The 21,837-nt window shown below is 41.2% G+C and overlaps 1 protein-coding gene across 1 annotated transcript in view; it reads right to left on the bottom strand.

Moving 5' to 3' along the window:
• Positions 1-21,837, bottom strand: part of CACNA2D3 (calcium voltage-gated channel auxiliary subunit alpha2delta 3) — an 841,437-nt gene that overhangs the window by 659,010 nt on the left and 160,590 nt on the right.

Here is a 21,837-nt window from a genome sequence, read left to right as displayed (position 1 = left end):
ATAAGTGTCACTTCAAAATACAACACTCCAAAGCAATTATGTTTCCAAGTAAATATATTTCTAAATCCTTGAAGCTGATGTTAGGAACGCTTCTTCTTAACCATAACAACAAACCTAACTAAATTCACGGAACTCTAGGTCACAGAATATTTTTGTTTGAAAATGGAAAAGGCCGTTTTGTACAAATAATTCTGTTTCACACAGGTATTCTGATCAAGTGTCTCCAAGGTCAAAAAAAAAAAAGAAAAAAGAAAGAAACAACCCACCCACTTTTAATACTGTGCTCCTCCAGATCTAGTTAAGTTCGAAGAAAATCCTTGAAGAAGGCAGTTTTTCCCTATCAAAGCCATCAGAACAAGAGACAATTTGCGTAAGAAGAAGAGAGCTTGTTTAGAATTGACAGAAGAGAGAGGAGAACAGGGTATTCAACCCAAAGAACGGAGAGGAGGCAGAGAGCAGCTGGGCTCCCACTTGTGAAAGGCTGTGGCAAATGGAGACCACTCCAGGATATCGGACTATGTCCTGTATGCAGCTCTTACTCTGTGGGGTGAGAAGCATGGCTGCGGACTGCTACAGAGAGCAGCAATTACTAAGAAGTTCCAGGGACAGGGGAAGAAGTGGTGTGGCCTAAATGACTTCTCAGGGTGCCTTCTGGTACTCACCTCAAGGGAGCCCCGTCACAAGAATTAGCAGGGTCCCTGGAGCCCTTGTTCTCTTTGGCGTGTCCTCCTAAGTCACAGAGTTCCAGAGAGACTGCTTTTCAGAGCAGCTGGCTCAGCAATGGGTGGTCTCTGATAGGTTTCTACTACTTCCTGATTGTCAGGTTCTGAATTAAAAGATGAATATCTCTCCTCTCCCTGTTTCATTGTATACACTCCTTTTTTTTAAAAAAAAAAATCTTGGTAAGTATCATAAGCTTTTACTTTTCACCGCAGTCAATTGGACAACTGCCACAGAAAATTTTCGTTCTGTGATGATAAAATTAAGTGTGAATGTTGCATTAGATCCCTGTTTTATATAAGGGAAATTAAGTCAGAAATTAAGCTACTAACCAGCTTTTGACACAACCATCCTTGCCCTAGCATGGCGGCATAACATACTGCTTTAAAACTGTGAAATTCATCTGTCTACTGAACAAAATCAAATGGTCTCAGTGATTATTAAAAAATCCAATTCCTGGGTAATTTCTAGATTACTGCCTGGGGGATCTGAAGCTCTGAAATTCAAATATTGATGCTATATATACACCCTCTCAAAACTAAAAGCCAAAATAATGATTACAGGTCCATGTGTGTTAGAGAAGAAAAATCTCAGCGTATGCATTTATGAGTGTGTTTTATGTACACTAACCAATTTAACTACAGCCAAACTGCAAATAATAAAACATTACTTGACAAAGCCTGCATTACTTGATATAGATTATTTTCTACAGGCCACTTTTTTCAAACACATTTTTCTGATATTTCAATGTAAAATAATTCATCTGTCTTGCTCCCTAAGGATCAGACAGGATAGAATAACAACAACAATAAATTATTAATAATAGAACCAGCATTTATTGAACACTTACGTTGGGTCAGATAGATATTATTTCCTCCCATTTTACAGGTTAGGGAACTGAAACACAGAGAGATTAGGTAACTTATCCAAGGTTATACCACCATTAAGTGGTAGTATTAGTTAGGAGGACACAAGCTAATGTAATACAAATATCCCAAAATCTAAGTGGCTTCACTCTACAGAAGTTCATTTCTTGTTCATGTAACCATCCCATGAAGAGGATCCATCAGACAGCCTTCCACACTGGGGAAGGGACCCAGTGATTCAGGGACCCAGGATTCTCCGCTTGTGTGTCTCTGCTCTCCCCTCAAGCTTTGGAGTCTTCTGCATTCAGCCAGCAGATGGGGGAAGAGGAAGTGCAGATGGGGAAAGAGGAAGTGCAGATGGGGGAAGAGGAAGTGCAGATGGGGGAGAGGAAGTGCAGATGGGGAAAGAGGAAGTGCAGATGGGGAAAGAGGAAGTGCAGATGGGGGAAGAGGAAGTGCAGATGGGGGAGAGGAAGTGCAGATGGGGGAAGAGGAAGTGCAGATGGGGGAGAGGAAGTGCAGATGGGGGAGAGGAAGTGCAGATGGGGGAAGAAGAAGTGCAGATGGGGAAAGAGGAAGTGCAGATGGGGGAAGAGGAAGTGCAGATGGGGGAGAGGAAGTGCAGATGGGGGAAGAGGAAGTGCAGATGGGGGAGAGGAAGTGCAGATGGGGGAGAGGAAGTGCAGATGGGGGAAGAGGAAGTGCAGATGGGGGAAGAGGAAGTGCAGATGGGGGAGAGGAAGTGCAGATGGGGGAGAGGAAGTGCAGATGGGGGAGAGGAAGTGCAGATGGGGGATAGGAAGTGCAGATGGGGGAAGAGGAAGTGCAGATGGGGGAAGAGGAAGTGCAGATGGGGGGAGAAGAAGTGGAGAAACTGCTTCTTGAACTCCTTCAAGTGGAAGTGACACGCATCAGCCCTGCTCACATTCCACTGGCAGTAACTGGCCGCATGGCCCAACCCAGTGTAAGAGAGCCGGGGAAACGGAACCTGTGGCTGGAAAGCCATACCCAGGATCTATGTCAACACTACGGAAATAGATGCTTACATTGTCAGGGGTCTGTTAGCTGTCTGTGCTGCTGTCACAGAATCAGGAATTGAACCCAGGAGGCATAGCTCCAGAGTTCATGCTCTTAAATGCCACACTTTAGTATAAAAGATTAATAAACTGTAGATAGATGAAACCTCAGATTAAGACTTGGCTAGGAACCATCTGCAAGATGGATACTTTAGAACTGGCACAACCGAGTCACAGTCTACAGAAAGGATAATAAGACCCAATCACTTGTATGTGTAATTATGGTCAGGCTCAGATGTTAAAAACCAAGTTACTGCAACGCAGAAAGGAATACATTATAAACAATTCTTAGACCTTTTGTCCGATTTCCTTAATACCAGCTCAAATAAAACTGCTATTTGATTAACATCAATGACCTTCTCTAGCATGCAATATTAGTTGCCTAGGCCCCAGAAAAGTTAATTGGCTTAACTAAAGTCTTTTTAATTCTATATCCAAGATGTTCTGGACATCGAAGGCAATCAATGAATAAGTCTGCAAGATGCATAACAAACTTAGAGCTAATACTATTTGCAGCTGTTCAAGTGGTTTCTATGCTCTCAGAGACAAACACTGGAATGAGTGTTAGGACAATGCATCTGAATGAATCTTTAACTCCATCAACTCCAAAGTGAACACAGAGACACCAATTTATGGCACTGCCAGACCCTAGCTTATTGTTGGGAGAATGTAGAGAAGCATGATGACATCATGCTTAATAGTTATGAACCCGCCCACCCTCCTGTGCAAAGGAAGAGCTGAAGACTGAGCGAGTCTCCCTTCTCGTGTTGGAAAGCTTCCTTTGCAAGAGGTTGGGAAGATTCTGTTCTCTACTGCTGATATCAGAAGGAGGCGAAGGAAAGTTATCCACGATATCAGCATCCTTCATGGAAACATCAACTTGCCTCACATTTGCTCACAGGTGCTCTAGGAGTCTGCAGCCAACGGCCCCTCCCATTTTACCTGTCCTAAACAGTACCCAAAAGTGCAGGCGCTACAGCCGAGGCAACCCTCTGCTGAGATGCAAAGCATAATCTGAGCCTTCTATGAATTTCAATGTCACCAACTTCAGAATCTAATGATTTTTTTACATACTTCACCAAGCCTGGCACACTAGACTTCTTTCTAGCCAATATCTTTAAAATCAGTGTTAGAATCCGAAAAGAATTTAGAAATCATCTATTTCAGAAGCCACAAACTCAAATGCCTGCAGAGACCAGACAGGTCATACCAGGTGAGGGAATCGAGCCAGTCTGGCGCTTGTGTCAAATAGCAGCACTTCTGTCCCATCTAAAATGGTGGCCACTTTTGGGCATCTGCTGATCTTCGTGAGTGAGGTGCATATTGTAGTTACCCAATCCTCCATGTGTTAAGAGAAGCCAGAAAACTATGTTTTTATGTGACATCTCCCATTGAGTCCCTTTCTTTGAACTCTCCGGGGCCCAAATACAAAATGTCAGCACACATCTTTCTCCTCATTTGTCTTCGCATGAGGAGACCGAGACAGAATGCCAAGGGCTCGTGTCTCCCACAGGCAGTGATGTGCGGGACAGTGTGTGGACTGCTCCTGGGCATCGATCACTAACCCTTGAACCAGCACTGACTGCTTCTATCTCCATCATAACGTGAGTCTGAGGCACCAACAGGACAGCAGCCAGCTCTGGCCAGTAAGGGGCAGTGCCCACCTGGCTCACCAGGGGCCCCGCCCAGGAGGACAGTTCCAGGGCCCTCCTCACCATTCATGCTCCTTGGCTATGCAGGGGCTCAGAACCAGAAGCTGCCTCCCCTAGAGACTGCCGTGTATGACCGAAAGCACTTGGTTCCTCATGCATTGGGGGTGCTAGGCCTAGAAACAGGATGCTGAAGTTGAAAACTCTGAGTAGATTGAGAATCCCACATACTACTCTTGAAATTGGGTTTTTCCTATGGTGGTTTGAAGACTCTTATAGTCCTAGGAAATGTTATCTAATATCTCGGTCTCTGTCACACACACACACACACACACACGCACGCACACGCGCACACACACACACACACACACACACACATAAAATCACTATGATACCAGTACTTTTTCTCTTAAAATGTATTTAGGAAATTACTCAACATATCCATCTTATTATAATTATCATGCTAAGATACCACTTTAAGATGTGAATTTGGGGGAGTTCAGGAGAGAGGATGTTCTGGCATTTCGTGAAGTCCTTGGACCTTCTCAGAATGACATTTTACATGCAAAAAAGTAAACACATAGGAAGGAAACCAACTACATTGAAATTCAGTTTTCAAATGTCTAAAACATACATTGGTACTGTAGTAATGTAGGTGTTTCTTCACCAGTGCGTTAAATAACAAGATCTAGTGGTTAGTATTAGCTGCCATAATCTCGGAGTCGAGGATGAGCGCCAACACCAAGGAGGTATCTGCATTGACTAAGACATGATATGAAAATACCCTTGATTTCTGCTGGTGACAAAGTCACAGGCACTGCTATGTGTTGTTACCTACGTGTAAGATAAAGTAATAAATTTCAGTTAGAGGTGAGTGAAAACAGAAGATGTCGTTTTCTTCCCACCTTGGTTCATAGCCCCCTGAATTCTCACCAAGGCTGGGAACACAGGCTAAGCACCCCTATGTACTACCCAGGAACAGCAAGAGGTCCCAGAAAAGACCACCTGATGTGTGAATAGTAACAGCGATCTGCCCCCACTCACACGCAGCGTCTGGATGTTCAATACCTGTTGATGGTTGCTGGTTGGCATCACATGTACTGTCTGATCATTAGCATACATTTCCAATCCAATTTAAGGTTTCTGTATGTTAAACATACGATACATCAAATTATGGACATTTTCTGCGGTAATCAATTTTGGCAGATGGCTTTGCTGTCTATGTTATGTGTAGATTACAGCTCATGAGTTCTCTGTCAATAAGTAATAATTTCTCAAATGGATCATGGAAGGGTAAACACTAAAATGGAAACAATATCTCAAGCCAGTGTCTTAGAGCAGAAATAATGGGAACTACAATTCCTTCCCTATATAATATTGGGTTATTAGAATTCTACACAAAGAGCATACATTCATGTATTATTTGTGTGATTAAAAATATATAAACACAAATTCAAAGAAATTTAGTAATCACTGATATAAAAATATAATAAATGTCTCATAATGTGCAAAGAAGAATGTGACTGACTCAAAAGGTTTACACTTGAGAAATGAATTAAACAGCCTATTCAACAAGACTGGCTGTCGTCTACAGCTACTAGATGACTGTGTCAAAAAAATATTTCACCCAATGTACATACGACTGTATACTATCACAGAAGTCTATTCCTGAAAGAACACTAAGTGAAGTACATTATGTTTATAATTAAAGCCATGTCAAAGCACAAAGCAAAAGACCCTGAGGGGAACAACAAAATTCTGACCATGGCTGGGTTTTGGTGGCAAACTTTTAGACGAATTTTTTCAGTTTTCTGAATTGTTTTGTTTTATGATATTGCTTTTCAAATGGGAAAAATAAAGTCTAAGATGGAGAAAAACAGAAATGTAAGAGTGGGATTCAAATCCAGACAGGCCAGCTCCGGAGCCCATGTTCTGAGCTCCCCGATAACTCTTCTAAAATAGGTGACGGTCAAATGAGACTTTTTACTTATTACTAAAGCAAAATGTTCTCACTACAAGAGGAAAAATCAGAAGGTGGATATAAGCAAATAGAAGAAAACAAGAACCCTTAATCCCGTTTCCCCAAAATACGATGGGTTAGCCTTTGATTTATATTTTTACAGATTTTGTTTATCTTTTCAGTATATGATTATACGTGTATTTGTTTCTTTACAATCAAAACAAGGTCATCCTATATATGCCAATGGGCTATATTTTCAAATTATTTCCCCAAGAAGTTTAAATACAAAACAGTTCATCTTTCAGACCACCAAAATAATGAAGGTGAATATTCAAGGGTCCAAAAACCCCAGGGCTCTGACACCAATGGCCTGGCACCCTTGGGACAGCCATAGTCAAGACAATAAAACACAGGCTTCTCATGAAAAAGAGGGGCAATGCATTAAAAGCAGTGGTTCTTACCCAGGGACCACCATTTTGTCCCCCAGGGACATCTGGCAGCATCTGGAGACATTTTTGTTTTGCACAATGGCGGTGGGAGAGGAGGAGGGAATGCCACTGGCATCTGGTGGGTGCATGCTAGGGATGCTGCTAAACATCCCACAAAGCACAGGCTAGTCTCTCACAACAAAGAATTACCCAGTCGAGTATGTCAAGGTGCCGAGGTTGCAAACGCCCAGGTAAGAGAATCATTTTCAACACCGAATGCACATAACACAAATCCTAATGGCCACCAAGCCCAAACTCCCTCCAAAGCCTGAACTTCTGTTCAAGGCAGCTTGGACAAGGGGCTCTGGACAATTCCAGGGAGAGCCTCCTGCAGCCCCACTGCTGGGCAGCACTGAGCAACAGACTTTCTCAACTGGAACACACTCTGCCTCCCTGTAATATCTGCCCTTAGAACCAAGTTATGCAGCCTAGTTGTACAGACCGAGTCTCATCCTGCCTTGAAATATTTTAAGAGAGAGATGGAAAAGGCCATCTGGCATAGGTTAAGAGCATGGAATGCCTGGATGGGAATCCCGACTCCACCACTTACTCTCCATTTACTCTCCACGGATTCTTGGAGAAGGTGTCACAGACATCCTTGGCCTCAGTTTCCTCATCTGAAAAATGGGGGTAATAATAACAACGAACTCATGGGATTGCTGTGAAGATGACATGAGTTTCTACATACAATTGCTTAAAGCAGTGCTTGGCACCATCTGCCACCTTTTGTTTCAGGCTAAATATATCCCCATGGGCCCTCAGGAGACATGGATTCTTGACCCCTCTCCTAGCCTGTCTGCCCTCTCCAAACATTCCTGTTTGTCTCTGTTCCTCTTCAAACCCAGAGCCTCCATCTTCCAACCACACCCCTGGGTTTGTTCTGACCACTGCAGGGCCCGGTGCAGCTCTGGTGTCTCTGCACTCTCCATCAGCATCCGACACTGCACCCTGGAAAGAATTGGGTCTGGGACAGCTGCTGAACCCACAGATGGGCCCATATGGGCCCAGAGCAGGCACACCAAAAAACAGATGAGCTACATGGGACAAAGATTCAAGGAACCTCCAGAGACTAATAATTTTTTGGTCAAGGCTTCTTGGAAGAAACTGTCCTTTACATGAGTTTTTAGAGTGAAGCCCTACAAATGGTGGAAAAAAGAAGAGTTCCTGGATTCCTGGAATAGAGAACATGAAGTCACTGATGAGGCTGACAGTAGATGAGCTTACTTTTCACCCAAAGTCAATCATCTAATCAATCATGATAGGACCTAACAATATCAGAGCACTTCCGATGAACTAGTTGAGTATTTCATGCATCATTGCCTTCTCATAACAACTCTAGAGATGCGTGCTACTATTAACAAGCAAGAAAGCTGAGGCCCCAGGAGCTAACACCCTGGGTATGGGTATCATAATTTGAAAGCTCAGAAGGGCCACCAAACTGCAGACTCCAACAACACATTTCATAGCACAGTGCATATATGCGTATGTGAACACACTCTCCCATGAAAATTAGGCTTTTGGAGATGACCCCAGTGAGAGATTTCATACATGAAATTCTTCGGTACAATGAGGAACTTTCCTCAATCCATTTCTTCTAAGGAAACAAACCAACAGTATCCATTAGGAAATCAAGTATAATTAGACGAAAACTATTTCAACCAGGTCATGACATTGTCAAGACAGACTATAGAATCAAGTCAACTACAGGTTGTCTTACTCAATGAATATTATGAAACATTATCTATCAGATACAAGGCTAAGTGATGGGACTGCTCCAGACATTAAACACAATAGATTCTCCCCCTCTCAAAGAGCTTAGAGTCTATTGAGAAGATATTAACCAAATAAAAGCAAACAACACACGTCATTATACACTGACAAGTAGCACCCAAGTGCTATGCCTCCAACAAGGGAGACCCAAATTAGATTGAGAGAAAAGGCCTCTCTGAGGAATTGCTGTTACTACAGAGACTGAAAGGGCGAGTTGAGAGGAGACAGGGAGACTGAAGGGAAGAGACTAGTAGGCAAAGGGAATGCCCGCACCCTAAGCTAGGCGGACTGTGGAATAAAGAGAGCACTGAAAATGAATGAGGTTACTCACAGTAACAGAGGGCAGAGGCAAAAGGATGAGGTGAGAGCAGGGGAGAGGGAAAATGAGTCCTAGAACCAAGCCCAAGTACACACCTCTCTGTACAATTGGATGGAGGAAGAGAGAAGTGGATGAAAGAGGAGTAGACAGACAGGAGAGGGTGAGGTCATGGAGATCAGGTACAAAAGGCCAATCCAGCCTGTAGGTCATGGTGACAGGGGCATAGTCTCCTCCTATGTAATTAGACTTTGTGAAAGGCCATCTCATTTTGAGTACTGAAAACTATTAAAAGGTCCTGGTAGGTGGGGGAATATGTATATGGATGAAGAGCTCATGCTCAGCAGCCATGGTGCTTTGGGCACAAATTAAACTCAAGATCGAGAATGAGAAGGTACACCAACTGCTGTTTCCATTCCGTGCTTGGGGTCCTTCAGAATTTTTCCATGGAAACTTTAGTAATGTTCTGAGAAACACATTCTGCTAGAAAAAAATTGCTTTCCAAATGCCGGAAAGACGGCATTCTCTCCACAAACCAAAGTTGTTTTTAAAACCGACTCCTGAGCTCTATCAACCACTTGCAGATCTCAATTCCTTAGCTCTCACAGAGGGATTTAACTCCCCAGAGGCTGAACATCCATGTTACTGCACCTGAGAGATGCTGGAATTGTTCTCAGCAGAGAAACTGTAAGAAGCCTTGGCTGAAAGACTTTACCAGGAAGAGGAGAGAGTGTTGAACACAGCTTTGGTATAAAACTGAATACAATGCTAAGAGTGTTCAGTAAATCCAAGCTTGGTGAATTTAGGCCTAAAATCAAAAAAGTGACAAAGTGAGATAGGAACTGTTAATGTTGCCTATTTGTTCCACAAGGGTTTATAGTTCGATTTTAAGAAAGTCTTTTCTTTTCTTCCCTTAAATTACATATTCTATAATCTATGCTAAATCTGCATAAGGAATCTTAAACAATGGTCAGGTGGGAGGCATATGTCTGCCTGAGTCATGACTCATCTTTTCCGAACATGGGATGATCCAAAAGCAATATAGCTCCAAGGGAATTATCATCCTTCTCTACCCTCCTCCCGAAAATGTGTGTGTTGATGTATGCACATGTGCATGCTGTGTTTCATGAGGTACAGTGGGATAAATTTGGGGAACAAAGAAAACTAGAACAAGCACAGGAAATTAAGGATTATTTCAGTTGGGAGAATAACCAAGTTTTGTTTGGAAAACCCTAACTAATAAATGCAGTACTTCTGCAATTTTCATAATATTAAACAATTCCTATTAAAATTATATCTATATAATCCTGTATAATTATTATATCTGTAATTATAATCTGTGTATTGGTTAAATATGATTTCTTTTCCCTTTTCCTATCTTTGGATATAAATAATTACATCTTAATATAAAGAGACCCATTACCCAATGGATCGTCAAATGTAAGAATTATTGGTAACCCTTGTACCCAGAAAGCAGCATAGTCAAAAGCCAAATATATAACCAGACACCAATTTCCTATATTAATAGAAAAAAAGAAGCAAGAATAAAAAATAATAGTGGGGGATTGAAATTAAGTCGGGGGGCAACACACATGGTCACTTCTTCCTTCTAACAACCTCCACCCACCCCCTTTCCATTCTACAGCAGAGCCTATATCCTAAAGACGAAAAAGCTATAGATCATCAGAAAATCAATAATCCTTTGTGAATTAATGAGTCAAACAACCCAACCCAACATTCTCTGGAAGGGTCAGATACAGAAATCTAGACAAGGGCCATTTCAGAGAGTGGGCCATGTGACAGGGATTTGGGCCATGTGACAGGGATTGCCCCTGGCATTTTCTACATCAAGTCCATCACTTGGCAACAGGACATCACATCCTATAATACTTCCATCATGTAAACTGCCATGTCCTGCTGTCAACAGACAAGATGAGTCCCAGGACACTCCTCTGAAACCAACAGAAATGCATTCATGGAATTCAGGTGAAGTTCACGGAGGTAGAGATGGAATGAACAAAAATCTAATACAAGGCTCTTATTAAAAGAACATCCCCTGATTAAAAAGTGATTTTTAGCTTCTACTCCACATTATTCTTATTAAGTGTGAAACTAACTCCTCTGATTAGAGGGAAAACTCTTTGAATTACTAAAATAGAAAAAAAATGCATCTGAGACATACAGAGACAAATGCTAAGAGTAAAAGAGATCTGGAAGCCTTTTTTATAGTATCTACACCATTCCATGTTCATCAGCCATAAGATTTTCACAGGGAGCATAGCTTCACTAGGGAAAAATCAGCAAAAAAACACAGGTTTCAATTACCAAATATTTATCTTCCAAATAAATCTTGTGTCTTCTAACCCTTACAGAAAATCGATTTGTTAATTCACTTCTGTTTCATTCTATAATGTCTCCTTTTGTTAATCCTCTTTCCCTAGGGGACTCCTTTCAAATCCTGTCACTTATCCTTTACTGAAAAGGTTCCCTTTTCTGAATTCAAGGTGAATTGTACTTAATAAACGAGCCCTAAATTTATCTGCCTTCTCTTGCATTCATTTTGTGTTCCACGGTCTCTCTCATTAATTGAATGCTTTTTTAGCTGTTCCATTTCCTTGTTATTACCATGCTTCCTTTAATCCATTCATTTTTCATTAAACATAGTGGGGGAGGGGGTCTACATAAGGTTAACCAAAAAAAAGGAAAGCAAAAGGAAAAAATTGGAATATCAACCAAAAACAGAAAGTGAAACAATTTTAAAAGGATGATGTACGTGTTAGTTAAAGAAGCTCTCAAATGTAAGGCACTGGGGCAAACACTCTCCTTGCAAAAATAACTGAGGATACTTATCCTACAGCCCCCCGGACCAGGAGTGTGATGTGTGGCCCTGTACCCTCCTCCTCTACACCTTTATAATGTTTTGGTTAGCCTATAAAGCGCTGATTAATACATACATACCGTGTTTCCCCGAAAATAAGACCTAGCCAGACAATCAGCTCTAATGCATCTTTTGGAGCAAAAATTAGTATAAGACCTGGTCTTATATTATAGCAAAATAAGACCGGACCTGATATTAATTTTGCTCCAAAAGATGCATTAGAGCTGATTGTCCGGTCAGGTCTTATTTTCAGGGAAACACAGTGTGTCTGTCTGTGTGTGTGTGTGTGTGTGTGTGTGTGTGTGTGTGTACACATACACATACACATATGGAACCACATATCTGAAGGTCAGTAGCATGCATTTCATGATTTCTCATCACAAACTAAGTTTTCCCAACAACCAAGTGAAATATCCAAAGCTACATGTCACAAATGAAGACTCAGAAATTAGCAAAGGCTACTAACTGGCCCACGTTTCCTCCCCAAAATGGCAGAGTCTAGGTCCACACCTAGACAGAGGACTTCAAAACAAACCCATATTCTTGCCTTCTTATTCCCAAGGGATCAATCTGTAAGTTAAGTCAATTCATTGCAAAATGGTAACACCTCTCCGTCTGTCTGTTTTATGAGTCCACATTCATATATCAGAGTTTGGGAAGCAAAGTACTTCTGCATTGTTCAAAAATTATTACATATGACCCAAGCACATGCCCTGTGTAAATGCTATAAAGGACTCAGGAAATGATAAATACCAAGTTGAGAAAAGTGAAGGCAGGTCAAATGATCCTGCCCTCATTGTCTTTGTACATCTGTTGTTTTTTCTCTTGAAAGTCTCGCCTTCCCTTTATTTGTCCCACCCCTCCTTCTCCCTAGGTAACTCCTATTCCTTCATCAATACCCTGATCAAGGGTCATTGCCTGTAGGAAGCCCATTCATCCCCCAAGCAAAGACTTTGGTCTACCTCACAAGTATTTACTCTTTGGCTCATTGACCTACCCTCCCAGGGTTGATATCACAGCACCTGACATATTTGAAAATGTATATGAATATCATGAGGAGTTTGATTAAAATGAGGATTCTGATTCAGATCTGGGGTACGGCTGGCGATTCTGCATTTCTAACAAGTGCCAGGTGATGCGAATGCTATTGCTCCATGGACCGTAATCTGAGTTCTAAAAGAAAGAGACTCTGGGTTTTGCCTCCACATTCTAATAATGGGGCAGCAGGAAGGCAGGGTGAGAAGGCAGACTTGCTGAGGAAATAATGGGTAATATTTCCCACCTCGGTAGGTCAGGAATGTTGTTTAGTGGTGCTGCCACTTGGTCAGCTTTGTTTTTTCTTTTAACATTCAACATGAATACAAAAAGCACCCTGATTTGTGAAGATGCACTAAGATGCCTCAGTTTAACTTCAAAGTGATTTCCTACTATGTTCAGGAGACTTGAAAGAAAACACCATCTTTAGCATCTCAGGGAGCTCAGAAGTTAAAAACAATAGGTGAGGAGGATTTCCAGTCAAGATGACAGAGTACATAAATGCTGTGCTTACCTCCTCTCATGACTACATCAAAATTACAACTAAAATACAGAACAATCATCATTGACAATCACCTGAAGTCTAGCTGAACCGAAGCCCTACAAGTAAGGACATACAGAAGAAACCATTGCAAGACTAGTAGGAGGGGAAGAAATGCAGAACGGGCTGGTCCCACACTTGTGAAGAACCATTAAAAATCTGGAGGGCTATCTCGGCTGCAGTGGTGTCCCAGGCCCACATCAACCTCCTTAGCTCAGGGTTCCAGTGCCAGAGAGAGAAGTCCCCATAACTTCTGACTGTGAAAACCAGAGGAGATTGTGGCCAAGTGAGACTACGGTGGCTGCAGTCCCAGATAGTCCTCTTAAAAGGCCTGTGCATGGACTTAAATCACTGATGAAGTCACTCGCCCTAAGTTTCAGCACTAGGGCAGCAGCACTAAAGCCGCCAAGGACATATGGGGAAGAACTGAGTTGTCTGGCTTAAGGGCGAGGACTGGAGTGGCAGCTTTCTCCTGATAGAAGTCACTGTTCCTTTGTTGAGCCCTCCCCACTTCTGGCATGCAAACACAGGTGGCCACCGTCTCTGAGTCTCCATCAACCTGGCTAACACACCCAACTTTCAGGCACACCCAAGCAGCATCTAATGCCTTTTCCATACAAACAGCCTGTCTTGGCTCATGCTGCAGACTTTCCTAAAATCTCTCAAAGGTTCACAAAACCCAAACAAGCAGCATCTGGCTTCTGCATGTCCCATACCACTTTGTGAGCTGCCCTAAGCCTGGCACTAGCCACAGCCAGTCTCGGTTCATGGCTGGGTTTCTTGAGGGGCTCCCAAGCCCGTCACAAGTGGTAGCCATCTGAGGGTTGCTTTGTGGCTCATACCAGGTGGCTCTGGGCAGGGCACAGGCTGTGGCTGAACTTGGCCTGCAGTGAGGCCCCTCCCAGAAGGCCCTGAGAACAGGCACAACTGGAAGCCAGTTTCAGACCAAACCAGAGCATCATCCGCCACCTCTAAGGATGGCAAGCCCAAAGGGCAGACTGGGCAGGACCAGAGCCCTGCTAAAGTGAATTCCTGTGTAGGGTCAGCCCCTGCACAACAGCTCCTCTACTGTAATCATGGCCAGTCCTCACAAGCAATCAGCCCGAGGATGAATCCTGCCTATTGACATGCAAACACCAACCAAGGCTCAACTACAACAGAAGGGAACATGCAACCCACACAAGGGACACACCTGGAGCACTTGGCTCAGGTGACCAAGAAAACTATACCACTGGGCCCCACAGGATGCCTGCTACATAAGACCACTCTACTAAGACCGGGAGGCATAGCAGCCCTACCTAACACATAGAAACAAACATAGGGAGGCAGCCAAAATGGGGAGACAAAAAATCATGTCCTAAATAACAAACAAACAAACAAACAAACAAAACACCAAACCTCCAGAAAAAGAACTAAACAAAATGGAGACAAGCAATCTACCAGATGCAGAGTTCAAAACACTGGTTATAAGGATGCTCAGTGATCTCAGGGAGAACATCAACAAACAGATAGAAAACGTAAAAATGGAGATAGAAAACATAACAAAGAACCAGTCAAAAATAAAGAATACATAACTGAAATGAAGAGCACATTAGAGGGAATCAACAGATTAGATGAAGCAGAGGATCGAATCAATGATTTAGAAGGTAGCAGAAAACAAACAGAACAGCATAAAGAAACTATAATCCAAAAATAAAAATAAAAATGAGGACAGTATAATGGGCCTCTTAGACAATATCAAGCATACCAGCAGTCACATCACAGTGGTATCATAGAAGGAGAAGAGAAAGAATAAGGAATTGAAAACCTATTCGAAAAAATAATAACGGAAAACTTCCCTAAACTGGTGAAGGAAATAAACATACAAGCCCAGGAAACACAGAAAGGCCCAAACAAGATGAACCCAAAGAGGCCCACACCAAGAAACATCCCAATTAAAATGCCAAAGGTTAAAGACAAAGAAACAATCTTAAAAGCAGCAAGAGAAAAGCAGTTAGTTACCTATAAGGGAGCTCCCATAAGATTGTCAGCAGATTTCTCAACAGAAATTTTGCAGACCAGAAGGAATTGACAGGAAATATTCAAAGTGATGAAAAAAGCAAAGAACTACAACCAAGACTACTCTACTCAGCAAGGCTATCATTTAGAATCAAAGGGCAGATAAAGAGATTCCCAGCCAAGAAAAAGCTAAAGGGGTTCATCACCACCAAACTAGTATTACAATGACTCTTAGAGGGACTTCTTTATGAAAAAGAAAGAAAGGAAAGAAGGAAGGAACGAACGAAGGAAGGAAAGGAGGAAAGAAAGATATACGAATAATAAAATAATACACATCTATCAACAATTACTTTAAATGTAACTAGATTAAAAGCTCCAATAGGGTACCTGAATGGATAAGAAAACACGACTCTTACATAGTCTGCCTACAGGAAACTCACTTCAGATTGAAAGACACACACAGACTGTGTGAGTCTTGTAAAGGGATGGAAAGAGATATTTCATGAAAATGGAAACAAACAAAAAGCTGGGGTACCAATACTTACCAGATAAAATAGAGTTTAAAACAAAGGATATAAGAAGAGGCAAAGAAAGACCCAGTAATCCCACTTCTGGGTATTTATCCAAAGAAACACAAAACTCTACTTTGAGGAGATGAGTGCATCCATATGTTCTTTGTAGCATTTTTTACAATGGCCAAGATGTGGAGGCAGCATGGTGTCTACTGATTGATGAATGGATAAAGAGGAGGTGGTATATATATACAATGGAATATTGCTCAGTCATGGATGGAATGGGTTCTTGACATCTTCATCAGCATGGATAGACCTGGAGGGTATCGTGCTGAGTAGTGTATGTCAGACAGAGAAAGACATGCAATGTGATTTCACTTGTACGTGTAATCTAAAGAACAAAATGAACAAACAAGCAAAACAGAAACAAACTCAGATACAGAGAACACTTTGATGGTTGCCAGATGTGAGGAGGTTTGAAGGGGTGGGTGAAAAGGGGAAAGGGATTATGAAGCACAAATTGGTTGTTACAAAGTAGTCATGTGGATGTAGGGTATAGCATAAGGAATATAATCGATAATATTGTAATAACTATGTATGGTGTCAGATGGGCACTAGATTTATCAGGGTGATAGATGGGAGGCGGGTTGGAGGGCAGGGAGAAAAAGGCGAAGGGATTAAGATGTACAAATTGGTAGTTACAAAATAGTCATGGGGATGTAAAGTAAAGCATAGGGAATATAGTCAATAATATGGAAATAACTATGTATAATGCCAGATGGGTACTAGACTAGTCAGGGGGAGACCACTTTTTAAATTATATAAATGTCCACTATGTTGTACACCTGAAATTAATATAAAATAATATTGAATAGCAACTGTAATTGAAAATTTCAAAAAAGGGCGAAAAAGATTAAAGAGAAAAAGAGGTTTAAATTTCCAAGTATAAAACAAATAAGTCACGGGGATGTAACATACAGCACAAGGAATATAGTCAATAATATTGTGATAACGTGGTACAGTATCAGATGGTTACTGGACTTATCATGGTGATAACTTCTTTAGGTATATAAATGTAGAATAACTACGCTGCACACATGAAACTAATATAATATTTTATGTTAGCTATATTTTAACAAAAATCTTTTAAAAATTTAAAAAATGAAAAAAAAAATTTTAAATGAGAAAACAGGATAATTCTGAGAAAATAAATTAGCTTGTCAATGTACTCTAATTTCTGACTCCACCATGCCCATTCCCTTTCCCTCCCTAGGGACTGGGTTATGAAACAACAATAGTGTATCCGTCTTAAAGCCTCTGCTAGGATTCTTCCTCAGAGACTAATAATAATAATAATAATAATAATAATAATAATAATAATAATAACCACAGCAGCTGCAGCAGCCCGGAGCTTAACTCAGCACTCATGCTGTCCCATGCACTGTTCTAAGGGTTTCACATAAAAAGTAAGCAGTTTAATTTAATACCACAACCACCCTGCAAAGTTGCTACTATACAAAGAACAACCTGGGGCTATAAGGAATGCCATGGTTTGCCCAAGGTCTCAGAGCTGGTTCACAGCGGGGCAGGCATCGAACCCAAGCTGTCTGACTCCCAAGTGTGAGATACGCTGCCAAGGTCATTTCATCGTAGAATGAAGGAAAAGGTCACCCTAGAGACAAATTCTGAGAACCGGATCATAAACTTTAGATATGAAGTAGGGGAGGTATTCCCTGGGGTGTGCACAAAGGTGCCCCTGACCTCAAAAGTTGCTGAATTCAGCTGAGACACACGCCCAGCTCTGCCCAAGTTGGCTTCATCAGGGATGGATCATCAGGGCATCCACTGATCTGCCGTTTTACTCATTTGCTTCTTACTTTGTATGGAACACATTGCTCTCCTTTTTCCCCACAATACAATTTGTCTCTCTCTCACTTGGCTTTTTAGTTAAAAACAAGAGAGATGAAGCTTGAAACCTAATTAAGGAAATGGCCCGTGTACAAAGAAAACAGCCAGGGATCATTATTCAAACAGCAGCCTCTCTTTTTATTTTTGAGGGAAAGCTAATGACTGCTCTGCAGCCCAGTGGCCTCTATATCATATCGCGTACACATCCCGTTACTAGAGGATAATGCCAGCAATTGGAAAACACACTGAATAAAAGCATGCATGGATCCCTCTTCTCACTTAAACGTTGTTTTGATCATTTGAAATAAAGACAAATGTTATCCTGGGAAATGCAAAGTTCCCTGTAGCCAAACCCATCCATTTTATGTTAGTAAGATTCCCTCTCCAGTAGAGCTGGGTCTGGGTGATGGGGGCCAAGGGCAAGAAAACAGAAAGCAACAAGACTGAGTGTACCTTCCTGTGAAACTGCTGTTCTGGGGTGGCTGGGAAGGGAGAGAAAGACAATGAGGGAAAGGAAGAAAGCAAAAGAAATACTCTGGAAAACTCCTCGTTGTATCTCCCCGCCCCCCGCCCTGGGCCCCCGGATTTTGATGAAATGTGTTCACTTCTAACCATTCCAACTGCCAAGTCTAATTCACACCCATCTCTCTACCTCAGGACCTCAAGCCCCTTCCCAACATCCTCCCATCCTTGCCCCATCCAGTCGTCTCTCCATACGGCCCCTGCGATGTGCATGCTAGAATGCATGCCCTTCTGAGGCTGGACGAAGGCAGATGCAGCCCACAGGACTTACTCCACCTGAAACCCGTCAACCTTTCCCTCATCCATCATCACACCTCTTGTACTCCACACATACTTGTACTCCAGCCACATGGAACGCCGTCCTCTTCCATCCAAGCCCAGTAATTCCTTGAACCTAAGAAGGGAGGTCCCACAGAGTTCACTACATCTGGACCACTCTCCATGCTCCACACTCGCCCATCACCTGCCTGTCTCCTACAAGGCAGGTATACTCTGGGGCACCTCTTCCTTTACAAGGCCTCCTTGCATCTCCAAACAGACGAAGCCTCCACTGTGACCTTAGAACCCTGGGAACCCCAATTATTCCCATCATAGCCCTCGCCACCCTTCCAGGGTTTTTGGCTATTATTAATAAATGTGCCATGACCATTCAGGCACAGGTATTTATGTGAACGTTAAGTTTTCATTTCTCTTTATAAATGCCTAGGAGTGCAATAGGTAGGTCATATGGTATGTGTTTGCTTAACTTATAAGAAACTGTCAAACTGTTTTCCAAAGTGGTTGTACCATTTCACAATCCCACTAGCAATGTACGACAGGCCCATTTGCTCTGCATCCTTACCAACATTCGTCATTGCCAGGTTGTGTTCTGGGTTTTGAGGGAGGGAGAGAATATTACCCATCCTCATAGGTGTGTAGTAATCTCTCACTGTATTATTATTTTTTTATTAGTTTCAGGTATACAAAACAATGTAATAGTTAGACATCTATCACTTATACCCCTCACAAAGTTAAAACCTCCCTCCCCCAATCTACTACCCCTCTGACATCGCATACAGCCGTTACATTTCCACTGTCTCTATTCCTAATGCTGTACTCCACTTCTTGTGAATATAAATATATATATTAAATTATAGTTGACATTCATTATTGTTCAGCTTCAGCTTCAGGTGCATAGCATAGTAGTGATCAGGCATGTACATCATCCCTGAAGTGGTCTCCCTAATAAAACACATAGAGTTTCCAGGTGGAAATTCCCGCCCGTTCTCAGGAATTTTTTTCGCTTTCCTGTTCCCGAATCCAGAGACATAAACTGTTTTCTGTTTTCCATGATGAATCGTTTCCACAAAGTGACGTCCGACACTACCAACCACCTGGGTTCAAGGAGCCGATTTTCCCTATTTCCTGACCAACTTTTCTCGGGATTCGGGAACAGAAAAGTGAAAAGAATTCCTGAGAATGGGTGGGAATTCCCACCTGGAAACCCTTAAGACAAGTGTCCACCGGATACCATACAAAATCTTTACAACATTATTGGCTACACTCCCCAAACTGACTTCTGTATCCCTGTGGCTCACTGTATTATTAACTTGCATTCCTCTAACGACTAACAATGTTAAGCACCTTTTCATATGCTTCTTTACCACCCATATATCTTTGGTGAGATGTCTGTTCAAATCTTGCCCAATTTAATTCGGCTGCTTGTTTTCTCATTCTTGAGTTTTGAGAGCTCTTTATATATTTTAGACACAAGTCTTTTGTTATGTGCATGAATTGCAAATAGTTTTCTCCTAGTCTGTGGTTTGCCCTTTCACTATTTTAATAATGTCTTTCACAAAGAAAAATTTTTAATTTTGATGAATTCCAATTTGTTCTTTTATTTTAGTGAACCGTGTTTGGGATGTCATGTCTAAGACCGTTGTGTCTAATCCATAGTCACAAAGATTTTTTCCTATGTTTACTTTTGGAAGTCTTATAGTTTTACAATTTACTCTGAGTTCTATGATTCATTTTCATTTAATTTTTCTAAAAGATGTGAAGGTCAAAGTTCATTTACTTTTGTTCCAAGCCTCATTTGTTACAAATTAATGCTTGTTTTGGGAGAGTGTGCTTTTAAAAAATTTAATGTTAACACATTAATAATATCAGCAGCTAATTTTATGTAACAAAATTCTTTTTTTAATTAAATTTATTGGGGTGACAATGGTTAGTCATATTACATAGGTTTCAAGTGTACAATTCTAAAATACATCATCTATATATCATATTGTGTATTCACCACCCAGAGTCAGTTCTCCTTCTATCACCATATATTTGACCCCTTTACCCTTTTCTACCTCCCCCGAGCCCCCTTTCCCCTTACCCTCTGATAACCGCTAAACTTTTGTCTGTGTCTATGAGTTTTTGTTTCTTTGTTTGTCTTGTTCCTTTATTGCCTTCAGTTTTATATCCCACATATGCGTGAAGTCATATGGTTCTCGACTATTTCAGTCTGACAAAATTCTTGTAATTGCCAATAAAATACACATATTATGTAAAGTGAGAGAATGTGGAACAAAAATCTGTCTTGGAAAACTCAAGGATCCTCTCATACTCATCTTGTTTAAGAAGAGGACTTTATAAGTTATTTTTTGCATTTATGGTAAAATATCATAACATAAAATGTATCATTTTAGCCATTTTTAAGTACACCATTCAGTGACATTAAATACATTCACAAAGTTGTGCAACCATCACCACTATCTAGAACATTTTTTCATCCCAAACTGAAACTCCATATCCATGAAACAGTAAAGCCCCATTCTCATCTCCCCCAGCCCCTGATAACCTCTATTCTACTTTCTTTCTCTATGAATTTGCTTATTCTGGGTACTTCAGATAAGTGGATTCATGCAATATTTCTCCTTCTGTGTCTAGTTGATTTCACTTAACATAATGTTTTCAAGGTTCATCCATGTGGTGGCATTATCAGAATTTTGTTCCTTTTTAAGGCTGAATAATATTCCATTGAATGTACTTTACCACATTTTGTTTATCTAGTCATCTGTAGATGAACAACTGAGTTTCTTGATCTTTTGGCTATTGTAAATATTGTTACTATGAACCCCAGTGTGCAAGTGTCTGAGTCCCTTCATTTAGTTATTTTGGGTATATTCCTAGGAGTAGAATCATTGGGTTATATGATAAAGCTATGTTCAACTTTTTAAGGAATTGCCAAACCATTTCCCACAGCAACTGCAACATTTTACATACCCGCCAGCAATGTGTGAGGGTTCTGATTTTCCCACATCCTTGCCAACACTTATTATCCGACATTTTGGTTCTAGTCATCCTAGTGGGTATGAAGTGGTACCTGTGGTTTTCATTTATATTTCCCTGATGATTAATGATTTCAAGCATATATTCATGTAATACTTTCATGTATTTATTGGCCATTTGTATATCTTCTTTGGAGAAATGTCTATTCAGAACCTTTGTCTTTTTTTATTTGGGTTATTTGTCTTTATATTATTGAGTTGTAAGAGGCCTTTACATATTATAGATACAAGTCCTTTCTAAGACACATGATTTGCAAGTATTTTCTCTTATTTGATGGGCT

The sequence above is a fragment of the Rhinolophus ferrumequinum genome, chromosome 17 (genome assembly GCF_004115265.2).
Source record: "Rhinolophus ferrumequinum isolate MPI-CBG mRhiFer1 chromosome 17, mRhiFer1_v1.p, whole genome shotgun sequence".
NCBI classification, from domain to species: Eukaryota; Metazoa; Chordata; class Mammalia; order Chiroptera; family Rhinolophidae; genus Rhinolophus; species Rhinolophus ferrumequinum.
This window is presented reverse-complemented; position numbering and strand designations above follow the sequence as displayed.